The 26,893-nt window shown below is 39.8% G+C and overlaps 1 long non-coding RNA gene across 1 annotated transcript in view; it reads left to right on the forward strand.

Moving 5' to 3' along the window:
* Positions 1-26,893, forward strand: part of LOC132597024 (uncharacterized) — a 172,252-nt gene that overhangs the window by 137,781 nt on the left and 7,578 nt on the right. The window lies entirely within an intron of this gene.

The raw sequence follows: 26,893 nt of genomic DNA on the forward strand, positions 1-26,893 counted from the left end.
CCACAGCTGCTGCCTCTGAATCACCACACAATTCCTCATCATTACAGGGACAGCCCAAATATTGGCAGAAGAAATCAGAATTAATATTATTAGAGCCAACAAGAAGGAAGCCCGAAATTACCTAAGGGTAAAAATCAGCCTGCAGTAAACAATCCTAGCTAACTGTTCAGAAAGAGAAACTTCCATCTCCATGCCCACTTCTATCCCTTTCGAAATCTGTTTCAGAATGACAGAGACAAAAATGTAGGTTAGAAGTCAAATAAGTGTCAAGTGAGTCAAAATATTTAAAGGGAAGGAATCTCTGATTCATGTGCCTTTGATTGCAGCTTGTAATTGCTCCTTTCATGTTTAATGGGCTTCCCTGGGCAAGGCTGGGAAACTATGCAACAGCCGCATTCTGGGTCCCCCTGGTGTCACGTGCCTGTAGCTGTACCAGGGTCCAGCCTCATCCATGGGGCATCAGAGGCAGAGGAAGAAGCATGAGAATGTTGGCGGGAATGTATGGAATGTTGAACTATTAAAGCCTGGGAACAGGGAAATTCAGAACCCAGATGGTAAGGGAGGACAGACCTAGTGTCAGCTTAGACAAGTGATGGACCTCTCTAAGGCCAAGGCTCCCCACCTATGAAATCTCATGGGGCTCTTGATAGCATTAAATTAGAGCATGGATATAAACCATCTATCACAGGGCCTGCCACACACCAAGTGCTCTGTGACTTACTCATTCAACATGTGTTCAGCCAACAAATAAATAGTGCCTGATAATTTGAATAGAAATCTCAGGCCCAGAGGAGGCAGATGCCTGCCCAAGGTTACTCACACAGTCATTAGAACTCAGGCATCCAACTCCCAGGCCAGTGCTCTTTCCCTGGCCAGAGCAGTCGAGTCTCAATCATTCCTCCAACTCTTGGCTGGCCTAGTCCCAGGGAATCAAGCCTGCCCTGTTTTGGAGGTATTCACCAACAGAGCATGATTTAGGGGGCACTTTGAGACCCCCAAGTGCCCCAGGAGGCCTCCCTAATGGATTTTCCTCCCTTCTGATCTGAAGTTCCCCATTCTATCTGGGTTAGGCAACGGAGCAGAAAGGGACTAACAATTCCTCAATTCCGTTATGTTTCAAATACTATTCTTGGCATGTTAAACATATCTTCTTGTTTATTCCTCATAAGAGCTCTGTGAGGTATTTTTGTCCCCGGTCTGCAGGTGAAAAAACAGGCCCAGAGATGCTATGTGACTATTTGGGTCAAATTGCATCTTCCCCCAAAACACACGTTGAAGCCCTAACTCCCAGTACCCCAGAATGTGACCTTATTTGGAAAGCGTCGTTGGGAATGTAAGCAGGTAAGTAAGATGAGGTCATCAGAGTGGGCCCTAATCCAATATGACTGGTATCCTTATAAAAAGGGGAAGTTTGGACATAGAGTCATGCCCAGAGGGAAAGCACCACGTAAAGATGAAGGCAGAGAGTGGGGTGAAGCATCTACAAGCCAAGGAATGCCAAAGATTGCCAGCAAACCACCAGAAGCTGGGGGAGAGGCATGGAACAGATTCTTTCTCACAACCCTCAGAAAGAACCAACTCTGCCAACACCTTGATCTCAGACTTCTAGCCTCCAGAACTGTGACGTAATAAAGTTCTCTTGTTTAAGCCACTGGTTTGTGATACGTTGTTATAGTGGCTGTGGCAAATTAGTGACTGTGGATCCACACATGACCACTTGGTTGTTCAAGTCAGAAATGTGGGTGTCATTATTGATTCCTTCCCTTCCCTTCCGCTCCAGTCTGGTCCATCACCAAATCCTACTGATGCTTTTCCTCCTTAATATTTCTGATTCATCACCTCTTTCCATCTCCATTGCCATTTCTGTCCTTCAGGCTACCATCATCTTTCAGCTGGATCATCATAACCACTTTGTATCAGGTTTCCTTAACTCTTGCCCTATCCCAGCTCAAATCCATTTTCCTCAAAATAGCCAGGGCAATCTTCATCAAATAAATCATACCTCATCACTCCCGTACTTAAAAATATTGCAGTGGCTCCCCAGTCCTCCTGGGGTACAACCTGGACTTTTTCCTAGGCCAGCAATCCTAGTCCTTATCCTAGTCCTACCTCATCTCATCCTTGATCTCTGTGTTTCATCCAGATGCACTTACTTTTAGTTATTCTCGTTCATCAGACTTGACCATCTCATGGTCTTTGCATGTGCTGGTCCTTATGCTTGAAATGCTCCCCACCCACCCGGCACCCGCACTTTCCATCCTGCTAACTGCAATGTAGCCTTCAGCTTTCAACCTGCATGACTCCTCAAAGACTTTCCCTGAGCACCATCTCCCTCTAAATTACTTCTACCTTGTTATTTCTCTGACTAGGCATCATGTTCTTTTTCTTCAAAGATCTTACTATAATCTATATCTATGTATTATTTAACATATATACTTCCCAAGAAGACTTTATAAGAATAGAGACCTCGCGTTTTGTACACCATTGTCTCCCTAGTGCCTGATATGCAATACCTGGAATATTGTTGGCACTCAATAAATATTTCTTGAATGAATAAGTGAAAGTCATCATTGGCATTCAAAGTGGGTTCAATGTGACTCTGATGTTCTTCCAAACCAGAGCATGCAGACAATTGCCTCTTGAAGGTTATAGTTAAAATTAAATCATTATATAATTTCTGCTTCCAGTTATGGTGGAGTGCCTTGATTTAGACCAACCCTCCCATTAATCTTAATTAAAATAACTATAAAAGCTAGATTAAATTCAAAGACAAAAGAAAAAGTCTGTTTGATGGCATCAGAGAACAACCATGGCAGCCAGGACTTGAGGGCACGAGATTCCAGGGGACAGAGACTCTAAGAGAAGTGAGCCTGATATTCTGCTCTGCTTTTTACCTTAAGGAATTTGTTGCATCCTAAACTGGGTGGGAGAGAAAGGTCAAGAAACCAAGCAGAAGGCGGCTGGTCAGAAGCTAAAAAACTAACTCACACAGAGGTGGAGAGACAAAGGTGAAGTTCATAGACGTTAGAATGAGGAGCCCTCCAGTTAAGACCAAGAGTAAAGACAGATTGACAAACTGGAAGTAGACTAACCCCTACTAACTCTCAGTTGAGACCCATCTCCATTCCTGATTGGATAGGCAGGATCTGTTCTTCCTCTCACTGCTGGCCAGAAGAAAATAAAGTTTTCTCTGGAGAAAGATGACATCATCTAAAACCGCCACAATTTCTCATACACCAAGTCCCACATTTTCCTCATTGCAGCCCTAAGAAGTCTGTCATCTTCAAAGAAGACAACATGAATTCCACATAATTCTGAATCCCCTTGGACAAGCCCAGGCAGATGCCAAGGGCAGAGCACAGGGTGAAGAGAAGGATACTGGGTAGCTAGACAAAGCTGACAATTTGAAATTAACAGAGAGCTCAGCTGCCTGGAAATTCACTTTGAAAACAGAAATCTGTCTACTGTGCAGCCAGCATGTGGACATACGGAGACCCAACGCAAAGAGCACGCAAAGCAAATGTCAGCAAAGGAATGATTTCCCTTTCGACCAGCAATGAAATTGGCTTCAATTATTAGAATAATGTGATATTACAGATGGAAAGACCCTTAAAATTTGTCTAAGCCAAACCTTTAAACCTTTCACTTGCATTGACTGAGGCGCTGAGATGGGAAATTATCTTCCTATGTCTGCACAGAAAATCGAGTTGGTTCTTGGACACAGATGGCTGGGCTCCACATCCAGCCAGACTTCCTCCTTGGTTCACTGTCTCAGTGAAGCTCCAAGCTCAGACTTCTCTAGCCAGCAGCCCATCAACACTGCAAACAACTTCAACAAGACTATAAATGTCATGTTAGACATCAGATGATAAATGTGACTTCTCCCCAGCAAAGAGAGCCCAGATGGGAAAAGACAATGGGATTCCCATGGAATTAAATTCTTCCTCTCCCCAAGGACACCACAACAATTTCCCATTTATAGTGTTGTCCTAATAAATACACAGGAAGTCATAATTCACTGCTATTAGTTAAAGTAGTCATGTTGTTCTCACTTTTATAAAGTCACATTGGGCAGGATGTTTCCATCAAGTAAGCAGCTGGGCCTTTAAAAAACACAAAGCTGGCGCTTGCATCTGTGCTGTTACCTTGAAAATAGGGATGGAGCCTCAGAGTTTGGGAAAAGGGCAGCAAACGAGGTGACAGGAGGGCCAGGTTCTTGTCCTTGTTTTCGTTTCTGGTCTGGATGCTTTGGGCAGATCTCTTCAACTCAAAATAACATGAACTCCTTGTTGAGCTCTGTGCTAAGAGCTGATAAGCTTTGTCTCCTGCAACCTTCTAAGGTAGTGGCCAAGGAAATGGAGGCTCAAAGGGCTTTTGACTTGAGTAGGGCCCATTGGAACAGTTATGACAGCTGGGATTCTAACTCAATTACAGGGCATTTGGCTCTAGAACCAGAATCTTTTTTGTTGTGTTATGTTTGTTTGTTTTTACCAATGTCTTGTTGCCTTGGCTTCCTCAACTGCATGCAACCCCAGTGGCACTGAAGCCGCCATCTCTCAGACATCTAAATAACCTCAACTCAGACATCTCCCCGTCCGCTGCCTGTGGCAGATCTCAATTTCTCCAAATCCTCAAGGGCATCCTTTATCATGGGCATTTTTGACTTTGGATCTGCAAGTCCTGTCTCTGTCCATCCCATACCAACATTCTCAGATGAGAAACTCAGGTCCCATGCATCCAAAAAAGAAAAAAAGGAAAGTGCAGCTAGGAATCCATGGGTGTAGTGAGTTTAAAAACAACATGAGAGGTCACGGGAGGAGTCACAGCTCACAGTTTAGCCTTGCCCTCATCCCACTCCATTGGCCAACTGTCTCTTCTCTCTCCTTCCCCCAGGACCCCAAAATGTCTTGGGTGCAGCGGTTCTGGCCCTTTCTTGAAAGCCTGGAGGTTGGCCAACATTCGTTGACTGCAGGGACTCCCTGGCCAAGCAGGTGTAGCCAACCAAGCATTGTCTCAATAATGCCAGGTTTACTTTAAACGGGAGTCTCGAGCATCTGCTGAGAACACAAATCTTTTTCTATACATTAAATGCAAAATGAAGAGGTTAAGAGACATCGAAGATGCCCAGACTGAGTTCCCTGAACCCCAGGACCATGAACTCTTTTCAAAAGCCAGATTAATACTACACATTTATCTACAGTGAAGGAACATACAATGTCAGGTGTCTTTGCTTTAAGCTAGAATTATATCAGGTCTGTGGTTTTCTCACCAAATTCTGATAACAACTGTTTATGTTTCTGGTTAATTAAAAGAGCTAAATCCTTTACTACTTAAAATTTGATCATTCACTCATTCAATAAACATTTATTGATCAATTAGTCTGTGCCAGGCTCCGGTATTCAGTGGTAAACAAGATGAAGTCACTGCCTTCAAGGTGGTGGCAGACAGTAAGTAAACAAATAAATTTGCATAATAGTGTTAGATAATGACTTGGGCACTTAGAATTCGAAGGTATATGCCTTTGTAAGCCCCCCTTTCAAATCCAGCCTGAAGAGTTCTCATCATTTTTACATATCTTCCTGCAAGGTTTTTTTTTTTTAACATCTTTATTGGAGTATAATTGCTTTACAATGGTGTGTTAGTTTCTGCTTTATAACAAAGTGCATCAGCTATACATATATATATCCCCATAATATATCCCCATATCTCCTCCCTCTTGCGTCTCCCTCCCACCGTCCCTATCCCACCCCTCCAGGTGGTCACAAAGCACTGAACTGATCTCCCTGTGCTACCTGCAATGGTTTTAAGGTAGAACACATTCCAACCAAGAGTGCAAGCCTTGGTGAGAATTGGTGTCAATCTTCATTGGATTATGAACATGAAAATGTTTCTTTGGGGGATACATGACTCTATTTTTAGCAGATGCTACAGGCTGCACAGTTATAAGCTAGTTCAGTATCTATTTTGCATACAATACAGCTTGGATGTTAATTTAGACCTTGATGCCAAAGCCTCTCTCCACAGAAAAGGAAGAGGGCAGAGGAAGACAACTCAGAAAGAGCAAAGTTCCTCCAGATTCCTTGCTCACGCTTTAATCTCCACAGAGGTGCAATTAACCAGGAGACCCCTTCCCATTGCTTTCATCACCCTCACTCAGAGAGGAGCTTTCTCTGGGCACAATCAAGTGCTTTCAGAGCTTAAAAGTCATGGCTTTTCAGCGAATGTAGCTTGTCTATTTCCATTTCATTCAGAACATGAAGGAATGGGGGGTGGAGGGAAAGACAAAAGACCAGGAAGAGTCTATATTCCGAGAATGGGTAAGTGACTGTGGAGATGTTTAAATATACAGGACTGTGAACAGCCTTTTATGATTTCATAGACCCTTAGAAGGTAGAGTCGGAGAGAATCTTAGAGACCTACAAGTCCAATTCTGTGCTTGACATAAGGGGAGACTGAGTCCTGAAGAGGAAAAGCAGTCTTTCTAAGGCCATCAGGTTGGTTGATAGCCGAGTAAGGACTAGAACCTTGACCCTCTGGTGCTCTTTCTGTCAGACTGTTTCCACATTCCGTTCCTTCGTTTATCCTCTTTTATGTTGTTTTTAAAAATCTGTTTCAGCATGTAGAAATCCTCCCTTTTGTACTAACGCAAATATTCTCTAGTTTGCAAAGAACCAGTCTATATTCCATGTGCTTCAAGAAGTTAACCTAGTTATTCTAGGAATAATTTCTGCTTTGTTCTCTGAAATCACATTTGTCATCTGAGTCACGCATTTGTTTGTGTGGTAGCTTGCAAATGACGGTTTACAATTTAAACTGTCTTAAGCAAAAACAAAAAGAGACAATTTGTTTGCTGCAAAACTGAAAAGTCCAGGGGTAAACTTACTTCAGGCATGACTGGATCCTGAGGCTCAATGATACCGTCAGGACTCAGCTTGATTTTCTGCACTCCCTCTTCCTCTGGGTGAGCTCCTTTCTCAAGATCTCCACCTCACGATGGCATGATAGCTGCCAGCAGCTCCAAGTTGAATCTTGTCCTCTCAATAACACCAGCAGGAAGCAGATTTCCTCTTTCCCAGCAGTTCCACAGAATTCCCATGCAGGAGTATCATTGGGTCTGATTGGGCACATACTTGTTGTTGGTCTGCTGTGCTCACCTCCTCCTAGACCCAGGCCATGACTGTCATCATTAGATAACTGTGGCACCAGGATAGGGACACTTGGTTATTATTGCATGACTTGTGCACAATGCAGCATACTGGTGTTCATGGAGAATGAAGAAATTGACAAGAGTTGCTAAAGTCAGTTTTTGCAACCGCGAAGCTACAGTTTTACAGTATGATGCCTCACTGGGAATTTCCTGAGACTGTCAGGACCTTGTGCCTGATGGGCCCAGTTCCATCATCACCAACCCAAGAGCATCTTCCATGGGAAGCTGAAGCATCTCAAGCAGCTGAAGTCTCTGAACATCCTACAGCCTGTGGTCTCCTGGTATTCTGCTGATAATATATTCTTTGAGCTTATCAGAGTAGTCTGTAACTTCTGTAAGATTCAGTTCAGAGGGTACATTTTTGACAAGCTTCTGATGACTTTCTACCCATCTCTGGGTCAATTGCTGTAGCCACAGGAATGTGATGCTCCAATTAGTCTGGCCTGAGTCACATGATGACCTGAGTAGCTCCACATGGCAAAAATGACTCTAGTGTTAGATTCTTTAATAGTATATATTTTCTGGAGAATGCTGAACAGCTCCTAATAGCATGGAGTGTGGAGTAACAATTCCAGCAAGGAAAACCAAGATGTGTTACCGGAAAAAGAGGAAATGGAGTTTGGGCAGAGAAGAGAAATGAAGATCCATCGCAGGCTGTGTTCTCCCATCGTTTCATATGTATAAACCTAGCTTTTCCAAATCAATTTTAAGATCCTTGAGGGTAAAAATGAAGCTCAATATTTAATCAATAATCATTAAGTTGTTATTGAATAGTCAAAAGCAAACATTTATTGGGCACCCAGAGAGAACATGATGCTTAGAGGGATTTTAAGATTAGACGTTGCTTCAGATCTGGGACTCCAGTGTAGTGTGACAAACATATCCTAAATATCTACTGTATGCCAAGCATGGTGCTAGTGCTGTAGATACCAAGTTGAATAAAATATAATCCCCACCCTTAAAAAGTCTCATCTATTTGGAGTAAGAACAGTAATACCATAATTTATTGAGTATCTACAGTGTGCCTATATTCCACATACATTAATCTTAAGTCTTAGCACAACCCCTGCAAGGTATGACATATTATTTCAGTATGATTTTACTGATACCCAGAGAATGACACCTAAAATCTGATAGTCGTTTGGACTAAATAAAGTGTTGAGAATGTCCAAAGTCACACTGCTAATATGTAGTAGAGTGGAAATTTCTGGTTTCGAGGTGGCTTGTAGTTGTTTCTGATCATTTAGATATGTAGATATTAAGATAGTGGAGGGAAGAAAACAGAAAAAGGAAAACCCATTGCAAAAGCACTTTAAGCAGACCTTCTTTTCTGAAGAGTTCTGAAAAGCTCTTAAACCTTATTGCCTGCCACTGTCTTTAATTTTACTTTTGGACACCTTACATCTTCAACCCTTTCCTATGTGAATTATAAAGCCCTTCAACCATTAGAGGATCGCAGCGCCAGATAAATACAATGTATTATAATTACCTTTTTGGTCATAATTCTTTTTTTTCTTTAATGGAGCATACTCTTTGTGGCCACTGAACACTACTTCTGGTTGATTAGGCTCTTAGTATTCAATAAGTTTCAATAGGAAATGAGCAGAATTAGTACAGTATCTTGAAAAATGAGCTATTAATGTATTTTTAATAACCAAGATGTTCTGACAAGAAACTTGTCGATTTTTGTCACTATAACATTATTGCAAAAATGATCTGCATGTAGGCTGCCTGGTGTTTTGTTATGTGAAGTGAGATGATGTTTTAGTACATTCAGAGCACTCTTTTAGAAGCCAACTCGATTTAGGGAAGTTGTCACAAAAAGAGGAAAGAGCCTAGAGGTCTGAATTGAACTGTAACATTTTTATAGTATTCTAACCATAAAAAATATATATTTCCCATAGAGGATTTCACTTTGTCTCCTTTTTCCTTGCTTGTTAGTAGCTATTAACCCATTTTACAGATGGGCAAAGTGGAAAGGTTTGTCCTCCTTTTTTCCCCCCCTAAACTAGAAGGATCATTTCTCTCTGACTTTCAGCACAATCATAAACTCAGCTCACTGTTTTGTTTTGTCTTAGTAGGAGAGACTATATAACCTCTCTGGGTCTTCTTCATCTGTTAAATGGGGATAATGAAGTGCTTGTGTCATAGGATGTTAAAAGAATTAAATGAGATAATTCATGCAAAGCACCACTAGGTCTCCCCCTCCTTTCTTCCCTAGGCCAAGTCAATTAATGTCCCCTGCTGAAGATATTAATCTTTGGGGAAATTTTGCATTTTAGTAGCCTTTAATATCCTACTTGGGTTGTGAGCTCACTGAGGTTAGGGACTGTACCTTAAAGATTTTCCTTTTTATGCCTTTTTATGCCATTTAGCACAGTACTGAACACAGAGCAAGTGATCAATAAGTATGGGTCAAAAGATTGCCTCCAAAGTGCCTTTCCACATTTACATGCTATATCTACTTCCAACAGACCTCTCAAGGAGATACAGAGGGTAAAATTATACCTGGGGTAGCCTGCTCTTTTTGTAGAATGAGGGCCTGAGAATCTTGGGGTTCAGTTAAGAGACATGAAATTGACTCATTCAATGATCATTCACTACGTCACCAAAACTTTCAATTTCACACTAGTAGTGAATCTACTTGTAAAGAATATGTGATTAGACACCATCTTTCCAGCAAACTATAGCTGCAAATGCTTCCAAGAGGTAATTGTGAATAATAATATTAAGTAAAGTTGACCCAAGAAGAAAAGGATGGAAGAAACCAAAAATCTAGTATATTTGTGTGTAGTGTTTTATTGTAGATGGTGATTTTTGGTATCTAACTAGATTGGGATATTTAAGATAGGGAAGAGTAAGGAAACGAAAGAATATTTGCCAACTGATAGAATATTGATAGGATGATGATGACAGTTACTGTTTTGAGAGCAATTACTATATTCAGGTGCTATGCCAGTTACATATATTGTGGTTTTTTTAATTTTTATTTTATATTGGGGTATAGCTGATTAACAATGTTGTGTTAGTTTCAAGTGTACAGCAAAGTGATTCAGTTATACATATACATGTATCTATTCTTTTTCAGATTCTTTTCCCATTTAGGTTATTACAGAGTATTGAGCAGAACTCCCTGTGCTACACAGTAGATCCTTGTTGTTTATCTGTTTTAAATATAGCAGTGTGTCAGTACACTGAAAGGACTATACACCATGATCAAGTGGGGTTTATCCCAGGAGTGCAGGGATTCTTCAATATACACAAATAAATCAATGTGATACATCATATTAACAAATTGAAGGATAAAAACCATATGATCATCTCAATAGATGCAGAAAAAGCTTTTGAAAATATTCAGTACCCATTTATGATAAAAACCCTCCAGAAAATAGGCATAGAGGGAACTTACCTCAAAATAATAAAGACCATATATGACAAACCCACAGCCAGCATTGTTCTCAATGGTGAAAAACTGAAACCATTTCCACTCAGATCAGGAACAAGACAAGGTTGCCCACTATCACCACTATTATTCAACATAATTTTGGAAGCTTTAGTCACAGCAATCAGAGAAGAAAAAGAAATAAAAGGAATCCAGATTGGAAAAGAAGAAGTAAAACTGTCACTGTTTGCAGATGACATAATAGTATACACAGAGACTCCTAAAGATGCTACCAGAGCTAATCAATGAATTTGGTAAAGTAGCAGGATACAAAATTAATGCACAGAAATCTCTTGCATTCTTATACACTAATGATGGAAAATCTGAAAGAGAAATTAAGGAAACACTCCCATTTACCACTGCAATAAAAAGAATAAAATACCTAGGAAAGGAGACAAAAGACGTGTATGCAGAAAACGATAAGACACTGATGAAAGAAATTAAAGATGACACCAACAGATGGAGAGATATACCATGTTCTTGGATTGGAAGAATCAACATTGTGAAAATGACTATACTACGCAAAGCAATCTACAGTTTCAGTGCAATCCCTGTCAAACTACCAATGGCATTTCTCACAGAACTAGAACAAAAAATTTCACAATTTGTATGGAAACACAAAAGACCCCGAATAGCCAAAGCAATCTTGAGAACGAAAAACGGAGCTGGAGGAATCAGGCTCCCTGACTTGTGATTATACTACAAAGCTATAGTAATCAAGATAATTTGGTACTGGCACAAAAACAGAAATATAGATCAATGGAACAGGATAGAAAGCCCAGAGATAAACCCACGCACGTATGGTCACCTCATCTTTGATAAAGGAGGCAAGAATATACAATGGAGAAAAGACAGCCTTTTCAATAAGTGGTGCTGGGAAGAGTGGACAGCTGCATGTAAAAGAATGAAATTAGAACACTCCCTAAGACCATACACGAAAATAAACTCAAAATGAATTAAAGACCTAAATATAAGACCGGACACTATAAAACTCTTAGAGGAAAACATAGCCAGAACACTCTATGACATAAATCACAGCAAGATCCTTTTTGACCCACCTCCTAGTGAAACAGAAATAAAAACAAAAATAAACAAATGGGACCTAATGAAACTTAAAAGCTTTTTGCACAGCAAAGGAAATCATAAACAAGACGAAAAGACAACCCTCAGAATGGGAGAAAATATTTGCAAATGAAGCAACTGACAAAGGATTAATCTCCAAAATATACAAGCAGCTCATGCAGCTCAATATCAAAAAAACAAACAACCCAATCCAAAAATGAGCAGAAGACCTAAATAGACATTTTTCCAGATAAGATATACAGATTGCCAATAAACACATGAAAGGATGCTCCACATCACTAATCATTAGAGAAATGCAAATGAAAGCTACAATGAGGTGTCACCTCACACCAGTCAGAATGGCCATCATCAAAAAATCTACAAACAATAAATGCTGGAGAGGGTTTGGAGAAAAGGGAACCCTCTTGCACTGTTTGTGGGAATGTAAATTGATAGAGCCACTATGGAGAACAGTATGGAGGCTCCTGAAAAAACTAAAAATAGAACTACCATATGACCCAGCAATCCCAGTACTGGGCATATACCCCGAGAAAACCGTAATTCAAAAGGAGTCATGTACCCCAATGTTCATTGCAGCTTTATTTACAATAGCCAGGACATGGAAACAACCTAAGTGTCCAGCGACAGATGAATGGATAAAGAAGATGTGGCACATATATACAATGGAATATTACTCAGCCATAAAAAGAAACGAAATTGAGTTATTTGTAGTGAGGTAGATGGACCTAGAGACTGTCATACAGAGTGAATAAGTCAGAAAGAGAAAAACAAATACTGTGTGCTATCACATATAAATGGAACCAAAAAAAAAAAAAAGTTCTGAAGAACCTAGGTGCAGGACAGGAATAAAGATGCAGACATAGACAATGGACTTGAGGACACAGGGAGGGGGAAGTGTAAGCTGGGATGAAGTGAGAGAGTGGCATGGACATATATACACTACCAAATGTAAAATAGATAGCTAGTGGGAAGCAGCCGCATAGCCCAGGGAGATCAGCTCAGTGCTTTGTGTCCACCTAGAGGTGTGGGATAGGGAGGGTGGGAGGGAGACGCAAGAGAGAGGAGACATGTGGATATATGTATACGTATAGCTGATTCACTTTGTTACACAGCAGAAACTAACACACCATTGTAAAGCAGTTATACTCCAATAAAGATTCTAAAAAAATTAAATTAAATTAAAAAAATAAAGATCAAGGCTGAACAGGGAAAAATAATCAATAAATCAATATAGCAGTGTGTACATGTCAATCCCAAACTCCCCATCTATCCTTCCCCCCCCTTCCCCCGGGTAACCTTCTCTAAGTCTGTGAGTCTGTTTCTGTTTTGTAAATAAGTTCATTTGTATTTTTTTTACATTCCTCATGTAAGCCATATCATATGATATTTGTCTTTCTCTGTCTGACTTACTTCACTTAGTATGATAATCTCCATGTCCATCCATGTTGCTTCAAATGGCATTATTTCATTCTTTTTAATGGCTGAGTAATATTCCATTGTATATATGTACCACATCTTTATTCATTCCTCTGTTGATGGACATTTTCGGTTGCTTCCATGCCTTGGCTCTTGTAAACAGTGCTGCAATGAACATTGGGGTGCATGTATCCTTTCAAACCATGATCTTCTCCCAATACATGCCCAGGAGTGCGATTGCTGGATCATATGGTAGCTCAATTTTGGTTTTTTAAGGAACTTCTATACTATTCTCCACAGTGGCTGTACCAATTTACATTCCCACCAACAGTGTAGGAGGGTTCCCTTTTCTCCACACCCTCTCCTGCATGTATTGTTTGTAGGCTTTTTGATGATGGCCATTCTCACTGGTGTGAGGTGATACCTCATTGTAGTTTTGATTTGCATTTCTCTAATAATTAGTGATGTTGAGCATCTTTTCATGTGCTTCTTGTTCATCTGTATGTCTTCTTTGGAGAAATGTCTATTTCAGTCTTCTGCCCATTTTTTGATTTTTTTTTTTTTGATATTGAGCCGCTTGAACTGTTTGTAAATTTTGGAGATTAATCCCTTGTCTTAGTTCATCTTCACAACACTAAGAGGTAAGTGCTATTGTTTCCATTTTGTAGATAAAAGAATTTAAATTTCTTAACTTAGTCATATAGCCCATATCTAGTAGAGGCAAATTTTTAACCCAGTGCTAATGATGTAAAAATAGCATATTTAACCCATTTTCTAGCTCAATCCTTATCTTCTCCTGTCTTCTAATGCAAACAATAAATTAAATAGTAATTTAACTAGAAAAAAATTACTACTGTATATTTAGAGAATAAGAAAAACCCTGTGTTGAATGGACAGATTTATTTAGCAATGTAATAATAATTGCTAGGTGCTTACCAAAAGTTAACTATGGGCCAGACATTTTATACAGAGACATTGTATATAGATATTATCTCTCATCTACAACTCTGCAAAGAAGATATAATAGCCCTGTTTTATAGATGAGGAAACTAGAGCTCATGCCACTAAAATAAACTCCCCCAGTTCCCAGAGGTGGTAAATGGCAGATCACAGATCTTTTTCCTTTTACCTCTGAGGCAGTATTATACCAGGAAAATCCTTTGATATAGAGAAAGAGTAACTGGGACAAGCTATGGAAAAGACATAATAATCCAGAACTTTCTTTTCAAGTTCTGGAACTAGGAGGGTTTGGGGGCTTTTGGGGTTTTGTTTTTTAAAGAAGTTATTCAAAAACATCTCTGAAATGTTTGAGATTTGGGTAAGGAATGCTAAAATGTGCTAGTTCTCTTGAGAATGTTCTTCTCTGTGTATTAAAATCTCTGTGTAGTTTCAGGCAAAATATAGTCCATATGTTTCTAATTCACTTCCTCAAACTTATCTCCATGTTTTGCAAGGCCCATTTAAAGTCTATGACTTTTGGAGTTGCTCTGAGCTACTTGTCTTTAGAGCAGGAAGTTACATTTCCCATGAGGGCACTGGACTTGACCCTCAAAGGGAAGAGGATGAATTCCAAGCTCCAAGGTGCATGTGGTTTCCAATCCTGGCTGGGCTCTGCTTCCCCACCCCTCTCTTGGAAGCCTCAGTCCAGAAACACTTCATTCACTGCCCAGAACCATAATCTGTTTCATCTTCCTTTTCCTCCAATACTGTATCCAAAATTTGGCATAGGATTGGAATCAAATATTTCTCTCCCTGAATTATTTTTAACTGCATTGAAATTTACTGCAAGGACAACAGAAATGCTTTTTTAAAAGATAAAGAATACATTAAAAATAAAACATTTTCCTTTTCTTCCCATTTCCTCCCGTTTGTTTTTTACACATATTCACAAATTCTTACAAAGCTGTAATCAAAGTGGAGACATGATTTTACATAATGAAAATTTCATTTAATCATAAATGTTTCTTAGTTGCTAGTCTTTTTAAAATTGATTTTTATTGAAGTATAGTTGATTTACAATGTTATGTTAGTTTCTGCTGTACAGCAAAGTAAATCTATACATATACATATATCCACTCTTTTTTAGATTCCATTCCCAATTAGGTCATTACAGAGTATTGAGTAGAGTTCCCTATGCTATACAGTAGGTTCTTATTAGTTACCTATTTTATATATAGTAGTGTGTATATGTCAGTCCCAGTCTCCCAGTTTATCCCTCCCCACCTCTTTCCTCTTTGGTAACCATAAGTTTGTTTTCTACATCTATGACTCTATTTCTGTTTTGTAAATAGGTTCATTTGTACCATTTTTTTCAGTTATTACTTAGTCTTAACTCTATTTTAATGTCTGCACAATATGCCATTAAGTTGATGTTCCGTAAGTTCAGAATTTTTAGATTCTTTCAAATAATTTTAAACATAAGTATAAAAAGTTAATACATTCAGAGTTCCAGAGTTCCATTTCAGTGCAGCAAATTAAACTCCTAACAGACTGACCATCCTTCAAACAACAACTGTAAACTCTGGAGAACATTTTTAAAAACAACTATCAGAAGGCTCCATAAAATTAACAAAAGCAGGCATATTTGGAGGAAAATCAAAACTTGAAAGAAGGTACTAGTACAGAATTTCCAGTTTTTATAGCTTTAGCCTCAGGTGAGACCTAAGTAGCAATACAGCATGAAGCAGCTAAAATCCCAAAGAAAATCCACCATCTTTCTAACCTGAAGAACTAGAGAACAGAGACTAGGTAAACACAGCTACTAGACAGTGAGAGCAAAACTCAGAAAAGAGAGGACCAGAAAAGGAGTGCTGCAAATTCTATGCAAAAACTCTTCCCTAGTGTCTGGCTAACTCATACACCATGCATGAGCAAATCACACATATAGCATCTTGCAGCTAGAACTGAACCAAGATCTGAGTTGTCACTAACCACAGGCAAGAATTTGCAGTTTGAGTCTAACCAAGTTAATTTCCAGCTGAAACTAAAACATCTATACTCTTTCAGGGAATGTGATAGAATCCAGAGTCATCACAATGTAGCAATTGTAATATCCAGGATATAATTCAGAATTACTCAGCAAATGAAGAACCAAGAAAATGTGAATCATTCTCTAAGGACAATCAAACTCCAAGATGACCCAGATGTTGGAATTATACAATGACTATAAAGCAGCTAATATAACCATGTAATGAGAAAAAAGAAAATATACTTGTAATGAATAAAAACATAGGAAATCTAAACAGATAAATGGAAAATATTTTTAAACCCAATGGAAACTCTAGAACTGAAAAATGTAATACCTGAATTTTTTTTAAAAGCCATTGGTTGGGTTTAATAGCAGAATGAAGTAGACAGAAAAGCATTGGTAAACTTGAAAAACAGAGGAATAGAAATGCTGAATCTAAAAAAATGGCCATGGCCTCAGAAAACTATGGGATAAGATCAAAAGATTTAACATACATGTAATTAGATTCTCAGAAGGAGAAGGTGGAAAAATATGGGATAGAAAAAATATGTGAAGAAATAATGACTGAAAACTTTCTAAATTTTGTTGAAAGACATAAATTTATAGATTCAAAATAGTCAGAAAAATCAAAGCAGAAGGGGAACAATGCCTAACAGATTATAGTTAAGTTGCTGGAAAATAAATATAAAAAGAGAAAATATTATATATATATATAAAGAGAAAATCTTTAAGGAAGCTGGAGAAAAACACATTATATACAAGGGACCAATGACTCAAATGACCATGAACTTCTTATCAGAAATCATAGTGGTCAGAAGACAGGGGAGCAGCAGCTTTAAAATGTTACAAGCAAAAAAACAATCAATCCATATTGTTATATCCAGGGACATAATTCTATACCCAACCTCTTCAAAAAGGAGACTAAAATGAAATTTTCAGTTAAAACTGAGACAGTTTGTTGCCAGAGCACTTGTATTACAAGAAATGATAAAGAAAATTCATCAAGCTTAAAGCAGATGATACCAGAGGAAAAATCAAATCTTCAGGAAGGAATTAAGGGCATCAGAAATAATAAATATCTGGATAAATATAAAAGCTGTTTTTTACTCTTAATTTTTTTAAATGGATATGACGGTCTAAGGAAAAACTATAATATTGTCTTGCAGGGTTTATAACATAGGTAAATAGACTATATATGACAACTATACCATAAAAGATGGCAGATTATGGGGAAGTAAATGAAATTATATCATCACAAGTATTCTACATTTTATGTGCTGTGGCACAGTATTAACTCTAATCAAACTTTGAAAAGTGAAAATTTTATATTGTAGTCCTTTAGAGTAACCACTAAAAATGTAATGCAAAGATGTATAGCTAAAGAGCCAATAGAGAAATTGAGGATTCTAAAATTAAAGTAATTCAAAAGAAAACAAGAGCAGAAAACAGAGGGAAAACCAGAAATCAAATATTGAAATGGTAGATCTAAATCCAGCCACATCAATAATTATATTAAAGTTAACGGGCTACTAATGTAATATGTTACTAATAGGGGAAATTATGTATGTACTGATAGTTTGAGGGAACTCTCTGGATGGTGTTTGCAATTCTTCTGTAATTCTTAAACTGTTTTAAAATGTAAATTTTATTTTTTAAAATGTGATGGGACTAAACACTTCAACTAAATTATGAGAATGTATGTAAAAGCAAGACTAGACTATGTACTGCCTGCAACTCACACTTCAAACATAAAGACACATATAGGTTGAAAGTAGATGGATGTCCCATGCACATCCGTGGAGTAAATCACTATACCATGCATATAATAAGAATAAAAAGGCTAGAGTGGCTATATTAAATTAAAATTAAATATATTTTGAGGCAAAAAAGTGATACCAGAGATAAATAGGGGCATTTCAAAATAACAGTGTCAATTCATCAAAAATACATGTAATCATAAATAGGTAAATGCCTAATAAAAAGTTTCAAAAGACATGAAAATGGACAGAATCAAAGAAATACATAGACAAATCAGGAATCATAATAGAAAAATTTAACTCCACTCTTTCACTAATTGATAGAGCTAATTGGGTGCTATGATGGAGGCCCCCAAATATCAGTAGCTTAAACAACAACAAAAAAAGCTATTTACATCTCTTCTTCTATCTTGTTGCTCCACTATCCCCAGGGTATACCTTTATCCCCATGGCCCTTGATGGCTCATCACCACATCCTCACTCTCTGAGAGTCAGAAGAGGAAATGGGAGGGAGCATATCCCTTCAGTTTAAGAGTGCGGCCAGAAGAAGTTGCACACGTGTTTCTGCTCACATCTCCTTGGTCAGAATTTAGTCACATGGCCACCTTCAGCTACAAAAGAAGATGGAAAATACAGTCTTTATCCCCTGTAGCCAAATGCCCAGCTATAAATCAGAAGTTCTGTTACTACAGGTGAAGAAAGAAGGGATACTAGGATGTGACTGGAAGTCTCAGACACACCCCATTTTCATGATGTCTTTACTTGTAGAAGGAAGGAGTTCTTTGAACTAGCAAAGCAATAGGTTGTCATGTCATGTGATCATAGGTCTTAAAGCCCAAGATACTTTAGGGGACCACCTGGTGCAACTCCCCCTCAAGGTTTAAAAGGCAGAAACACATTTTACAGGCCTTCTCAAAGCTCTTGGGAACCCATGGCTTACTTGCTTGTTCTTGCCTCCTTGGCACCTCAAACAGTACCTGACATATAACAGAGACTCATTAAAACTTGTTGACTAAGTGTACACATGTTTCTCAATTCTATTTCCTCATTGTTTGGGAATTTATGGGTCTGTTCCATAAAAAACATGAGTTACAAATCATGTGGGGCTCCATTTGACAAGGAATGTTAGGAATCTTCCGAAGCAACTTAAGGAAGAACTTTTACGAAAGAGGGCAGAGTGAAAGAAGCATCACCAGTCTTCCAGTCAGAGTGGACTTCATGTAAAAACCCTGAGCAGTGTTGGCCCTCCTGCTTCACAGGTTTCTGTGCTGTGACTTCAGGCCCTCTCATCAAATTGTCTCCCCCTTGCCTATGCAGAGGCCTGAAATTCCACCACTAATAATTCCTTCAGGTTAATTGAAGCCCACTGTAAATCAGTTATGTGAGAGGGCACTATGACCCATCAGATCACTGTTAGTTAACAACACCTTCTAGAAGACAATTCCGTCAGACTGTAGCAAGCAGAGGCCTGAAAAACAGGAACAGTGAGAAGCCAATCTTTTTTTTAATTGTGGGGAGGAGCCCAGGTCATAGGGAGCTGCCAAAAAGAGCAGACCAGAGCAAGGCGGAAGGTGAACAGAAACAGACCAGCCCAGCCAAGAGGCAGCCTAAGGACACTGGACACGAGGTGGGGGTGGGGTGGGGGGACAAGAGACCCAGGCTCACAGTTACAACCCCCCCTCACTTCCCAGATGATAGCAGGTGCTAGAGAAATATTTGTTGAGGAGATCAGTGGCGTGTGATATTTATCTAATTAATTTATTTAACAAACATTTATATCATGCTTACTATGTGCCAGGCACCATTCTGACATATTAACTTGAATTTAACCAGGGCAACAGCTTTGTCAAAAATTCGAGCTTGAGAGCCACCTCCACCATATTCTAGCTGTGTGACCTTGGGCCAGTGACTCATGCCTTCTGAGGCTCATTTCTATCACCTATCAAAGGGGTACCATAGTGATTGGACCTCAGAGTCATTGTGAAGAACTATCTAGCTAAGAGCCACAAAAGCACTTTATAGACTGTGAAATGTTCTGCAACTCATGACTAATATTATAAGTAATCCTAGAACTGGCTCGAGAGCAAATGATAACAACCAAAAAAAATCATCCTCTTGGTAATCATGATTGCTATCATCTTTTACAAACCTTGTGGACTCTGAAATTGGATGACTTTGTGCAAGTCTGTGTTGCCAATCTATTAGCTGCATGACTTGAGGCAAGCTGCTTTATCTCTCAGTGATTCCGTGTTTTCCTCTATAAAACTAGGACAAACAATAGTCTGTAAGTCATAGAATTCCTGTGAAGGATTAAAAAAGATGATAAAAATAAAGCACCTGGGACAACAACCTGGAGTGAATGCACCATGAATGATACATACCTCTGCTCTTTTAAAACTCACAGCATTACAGAGTAGGTAGTATTACTGTTATTGTCCTTATTTTCCAGGGGAGAAAGTAGAGGGACAGAGAGGTTGAATCACTTGTCCAGTGCCACATACCTAGGGAGTGATAAAGCTGGGATTCCTAGACAGGTCTGTTAGACCTGGGCATTTTTGTGGTTGCCTAAGCAAATATTCTCACTGTCCCTAATGACACACCAGAAATGCTTAAGGGAACTCATGAGCAAAAGAAAAAGGATTTAAAAAGTGAAAAAAGAAAGAGAGGTGATAAGTATCTGGACTTTTCCTTACGTGCTAAGCTGTTACAAAAAGGAAACACAAACCTTTAAACACAAATGCTGGGGACTGGAGAGGCTTCCAGAAAAGATCTGCTCCCACCTCCTGCCTATGTAGGCACAGCACAGCCTGACGGATTATGAACCAAACTCATCCCCTCTCTCTCCTGGGCCATGACCCAAACCTTGTTAGCTTGGTGTATAAATTTAATGCATTTTCCATCTTAACTAAGCACTTAACAAGCACCGTGGCCATAAGTTTTGTAGTCTGTGACAGCAAAACTAGCATGAATTCCTTTTCCCTTCACATTTTCATGGATAGAAGATTCATTTTTAGCATAAATCTTAGCAACTTCAGCATATGATTTTTTTTTCATATTAAGTAGAGAACTTTTACCCTTCCACTTAAAGGAGGCACTATAGCTTCACTTTGCCATATCCAAATTGCCAGCATCACTACTCTTGCACTTTGGGGCCACTGGTAAATAAAATAAGGGTGACTTGAACACAAACATTATGATACTGTGATAGTAAATCTTATAACTGAGGTGGCTACTAAGTGATAATGGGCAGGATGCTCTGGACAAAGGGAGGATACACGTTCCAGGTGAGACAGAGCCGGGCAGCATGAGATTTCATCACACTACTCAGAATGGCATGCAATTTAAACTTATGAATTGTTTACTTCTGGAATTTTCCATTTAATATGTTTGGGCCATGGTTGACTATCAGAATCTGAAACCGCAGAAAGTGAAACTGCAGTTAAGGGGAGAACTACCATATTGAAGATGATGGATCCACAAGATGGAAGGGTCCTAAGTCCCTGAACCACCCCTTAGAGAGGTGTTGCCTACCCATCAGAATTGCCCAGCTGAAACTAAGCATAAGCAAAAAGAACTCACTTTGATAGTTGAACAATTATATAGTTTGGGTCTGTTTGTCCCAGCAGCTAGCCTGACTTACCACTGTAGGAAATAGGAGGAAGGAGAGCTTTCTAGCATCCCTGACTATTGACCACCCAACTTCTGCCTAAATCTTTCCAGTGGTAGGGAGTTCTTTTCTTCCTGAAGTATTCGTTCACTCTTCATTCAATCAATCAACTAATGGGTTTTTGTTTGGTTTGGTTTGGTTTTTATTGAGGTATATAGTACAATATATATATATAAGTTTCAGGTGTACAACATAGTCACAATTTTTAAAGGTTGTACTCCATTTATAGTTATTTATAATGTATTGGCTATATTACCTGTGTTGTACAATATATCCTTGTACCTTATTTATTTTATGCATAAGGGTTTGTACTTCTTAATCCCTTAACCCTATCTTGCCCCTTTCACCTTCCATATCCCCACTGGTAACCACTAGTTTGTTCTTTATATCTGTGAGTCTTTTTGTTATATTCACTAGTTTTACTTTTTAGAGTCCACATTTAAGTGATATCTGACTTATTTCACTTAGCATAATTACTCTCCAGGTCCATCCATGTTGTTGCAAATGGCAAAATTTCATTCTTTTTTGTGGCTGAGTAGTATCCCATTTATATATATATATATATATATATATATATATATACACACACACACACCACATCGTCTTTATCTATTCATTTGTTGGTGGACATTTAGGTTGCTTCCATTAGCAATTGTAAATAATGCTGCTATGAACATTGGAGTGCATGTATCCTTTCGAATTAGTGTTTTTATTTTTTTCATATATATAACCAGTAGTGGGATTGCTGGGTCATATGGTAGTTCTAATTTTAGTTTTCTGAGGAACCTCCATACTGTTTTCCACAGTGGCTGCACCAATTTACGTTCCCACCAACAGTGTATGAAGGGTCCCTTTTCTCCACATCTTCTCCAACGTTTATTATTTGTGTTCGTTTTGATAATAGTCATTCTGACAGGTGTGAGGTGATATTTCATTGTGGTTTTAACTTGCATTTCTCTGATGATTAACAATGTTGAGCATTTTTTCATGTTCCTGTTGGCCATCTGTGTCTTCTTTGGTAAAATGTCTATTCAGATCTTCTCATTTTATAATTGGTTTGATTTTTTTTTAATGTTGAGTTGGATGAGCTGTTTATATATTTTGAATATTAACCCCTTATCAGTCCTATCATTTGGTTGTCTTTTTGTTATGTCAGTGGTTCCCTTTTAAGTTTAATTAGATCCTATTTGTTTATTTTTGCTTTTATTTCCTTTGCTTTAGAGGACAAATCCAAAAAATATTGCTATGATTCATGTCAAAGAGTGTTCTGCCTATGTTCTCTTCTAGGAGTTTTATGGTTTCAGGCTTTACATTTAGGTCTTTAATCCATTTTGAGTTTATTTTTGTGTATGGTGTTAGAGAATGTTTTAAGTTCATTCTTTTACAAGTTTTCCCAACACCACTTATTGAAGACACTCTCTTATCTCCACTGTGTATTCTTGCCTCCTTTGTCATAAATTAATTGAACATCAGTGCATGGGTTTATTTATGGGCTATCTATCTTGTTGCATTGATCTATATTTCTGTTTTGTGCCAGTACCATACTGTTTTGATTACTGTAGCTTTGTAGTATAGTCTGAAGTCAGGGTGCATGATTCCTCCAGCTATGTTCTTCTTTCTCAAGATTGTTTTGGCTATTCAGGGTCTTTTATGTTTCCATATAAATTTTAAAATTATTTGTTCTAGTTTTGTGAAAAATGCCATTGGTAATTTTGATAGGGATTGCATTGAATCTGTAGATTGCTTTGGTTAGAACTAATGTTTATTGAGTTCCTACTATGTGCCAGGCCACATGCTAGGCACTGGGGAAGCAAGGATGAATGAGGCACAAGATCTCTGCCCTCATGAAGCTTGTCATCCAGACTGGTAGACAGAAACTGAACAAGTGAGCAGGCAGTAGGTGCAATGTTTATTGACTTTGATAAGTAACTTGAGGGAAACAAGCAGATTGCTGGCACAGAATAACTGAGGGAGGATCAAGTGTAGTGGAGGAAGAGAGGGGGAGGAGTTCGTCGAAGTCTTGTCTGAGGAGGTGACTGAGACCAGATACAACAATTGGCAGATATCCATGATTGTTTAAAAAAAAAGAAAAGAAAAGAAAACTTGAGGTTTTTCTTGTTGTTGTTTTGCTTATTTTAATAGGAAGATAAGTCTCCTTTAGCTCCATGTCGGGCCCTAATTATAGTCTGGGGTCCCAGAAAAGTCTGTTTTTTCCGATTACCAATTGACAGCTTCTCCAATATTCAGTATTTGCAGACAGCTGTCACATCTCTCCTATCCCCTCAAATCCCTCCTTCCCCTGGACCCCTTCAAGCAGCCCCACAGGGTTTGGAGACCCAGATATGTGCTGCAGTTATTAAGAATAGCCAGTAGCAGCAAGGATTCAGGTAAACAAGGAGGTCACAGAGACCCCCACTGTAAAGGTTATGTGGACCCTCCCAACATCTTGGGGATAACTGGTCCAACTCCCACAGCATTGCTTGTTCATTTCCCTACAGCTGCTGCTAACTGCTGGTTCCCATCAGGCATTAAATTCTCTGAGATTGGGAGGGAGCCGGCGGGGTTAGAGCCTTCAAAGGCTCCCACTGGAAGCCTTCTCTCTCTCTTGAAAACACTTTATTTTTTCGATGTTAAAATCATGTCCCTCCCCCCTGGTTTGAACACCAAAACAAACCTAGCTGTCCCCAGTGCTGGGCCCAAACCACAGGCGTGTGGCTGGGGAGCCAAAGAGGCAGCAGGAGGAGCTGCTCAGAGTCTTGCTCCTCCAGATTCCTGCTGGGCTCCACTCAGGAGGCAGGGAGGCTGTGTTCTGCAAAGACCCAGCCTCCCCTTCTTCACAATTAAACAGGACAGCACCTCAAGGGCAACAAGTCTGCCCTGCCCCCGAGGTGGCTCACAGGAGGTAGAGGCCTATGCAAGCTCCTGAGGCCTCTGAGTTAGCTGATACCTCCTTCCCTACCTGCCAGGAATGGTCCCCAGCAGCTCTGGGGGCTCCCAGAGAGTCAAAAGGCTGAGGCCTGAGATCCAGGCAGTGTCCACAACTGTTTTCTCTGCTTGGTTTGGAGATAAAAACAACTGCTGCTTCTTGCTTTCTCACAATTTCCACTGAGGTCACTTGGGGCAAGACTGAGTCAGGGCTTCCAGAAGGTCTGGCAATAGCGTGGAAGCAAACAGTGGTGCTATTAGCACAGGACACACTCTCCCCAGCCGCCTCCACAGCAGGGGAATCAGAGCAGCATCATACAGCTTGCAAAACTGGCCTTCAGTGGCCTTCACACCACTTTGTCCGCTTCACTCAGCCTGACCTGTAGATATGGTTTCCCCTGACTCACATCACCTCTCTCCGCTATACCCCACCCCTGCCTTGCTTAGGGTTGCAGGTAGGACGAGGTGAGTGAGGGACCCAAGGTGCAAAATTGAAGGAGGCAATCACTCTCCAGGTCATGCAAGTTCAGTGTTTTTTGCACTCTGGGTGTGTCATTCCCCCCATCCTACTGCAGGTCCTGCAGATGCTACCTAAACCTGGTCCCTGAGGATATAGTTTATTTCTCTGATCTCTCCCAAACTCCATCCATTAGAAAAAATCTATACGTGGCTTCACACTCCTATGTAAAAGATCAAGTCCAGCTTGGAGAGGTCTTTCTGTTTGTTTGTTTTTTAGCCAGACAGTACTTTAATTTTTCTGTTGTTGTTGTTGCCAGTGCTTAAAATTCAGAGGAGTTCCAATGAAAAAAATCCTCGTTTCTAGCTTCTTTTGAAAACACAGAAGATATGGCCTCTCCGGCTGGAGTGGAGCCACAGCTGCCTCTTTAGGCCCACTGGACATGGCCTGTGCTCTCCAGCCCCCCAGAGCCCCACCTGTGCCAACTTACCATTCATATTACCTTCTTAGCCCCCATAGGCATTTGAGGTTGAACCTTCGATCTAAAGACAGATTATGTCCAGACATAAAGTAGCTTGTCTCTTATGGTGCAATTCTGGCAGCAGTGACTGACTAGGGTGGGAGACGGGGGCAGGAAGGAAACAGAGAAGATTTCCCGATGTCCTTGAACTCGGACCATGGAGGCAAGTCCCCATTCCACCAGCCAGGGTGCAGAAAAGACTAAAACTTGCAGTTTGGGGGAAGAAACATGTTACGTGACAGCATCAGAAGAGCTGCGGAGATAAAGGGATGAAACTTGAGTTGAAAACAGCACTGACCAAAGGTCAGGAGGCCTGCCTGGGTATCCCACATTTGCCCCTGACTTCTGTGTAATGTTGGACACAACCACTCCTGAAACTTCAGCTTCCTCGTCTCTTAATAAGGAGAGTCAGGCTGGATTATTTCTGAGATCCATCCTAGCTCTAACTCTCTTGAATGTAATGGTTACTATTCTTCAGTGGAATTATTCTAGTAAAAGAGAATCTCAGCATTGTTTGGGCCAGCTTAAAAGAGCAGTTGAGAGGAGATCAGAAACCACATTTCATCGATAGCATGGAATTTTGCACGTTTTGCAGTGCTCTACTTATCCTTTCATAAGTTCTCTGATTCTGCTGAGAATATACACATAGAGGAGCTCAAACAGTAGCCTGACTCAACAGTCTCTTGCCTTAAAAACTGCTCGTCTGCTTGAAAATTCACTAGGTGTGAAATCTAGTTTGCTAAAGGCTGTGTCTCTACCTTGAAGATGCTGGAGGAGAAGAAAGCTCCCTGTCCGCCCTGTGGGGGGCAATCCAAGTGGAATTCAATGCAACAGGCACTAACAAATATCTAAGCAGCACTCTACACAGTGTAGACTCTGGGAGGATACCAGGAAATACATCCAGGAGTAAAGCCCACTCCTTGTCCTTGAGGAGATTACAGTAGGGCAGAGAGGTCAGCACAACAGCCACAGAATCCAAATGCACAGCAGAGTAAGATAAAAGTCAATCAGAGTTATAAAGTGCTAGGAGGAGTCAAAAACAGGAAGGGGTTACATAGGCCTACGGTGTGAACTTTAGACTATTAGTGAAGGATGAATAGATGAGGATGGGCAGGAAGGAACAGTGGCTTCAGTTACTCACTGATCTACCAAGGATGAAAGTTTCCTACTGCCTAACATTGCCTTAGGCACTGGGATGTAAGGGTTAACAAGACAGGAGGGAGTCCTGCTTTCATGGAACTTACTTTCTAGTGAGGGACTTAGACAAGTATACAAATACATAAGCTAATTTCAGATATTGTTGAATGCTATGAAGAATATGAAATGAAATGATTACCATAGATGTTGATTGTAAGATGGACAGAGAAGACCTCCCTGAGGAGGCTCCAGTTGAGCTGTGTCATGGGATCATCTGGAGAAGAGCACCCCGAGTCATTTCCAAATGTTGCACA

This window comes from Globicephala melas, chromosome 3, assembly GCF_963455315.2.
Source record: "Globicephala melas chromosome 3, mGloMel1.2, whole genome shotgun sequence".
Classification (NCBI taxonomy): Eukaryota; Metazoa; Chordata; class Mammalia; order Artiodactyla; family Delphinidae; genus Globicephala; species Globicephala melas.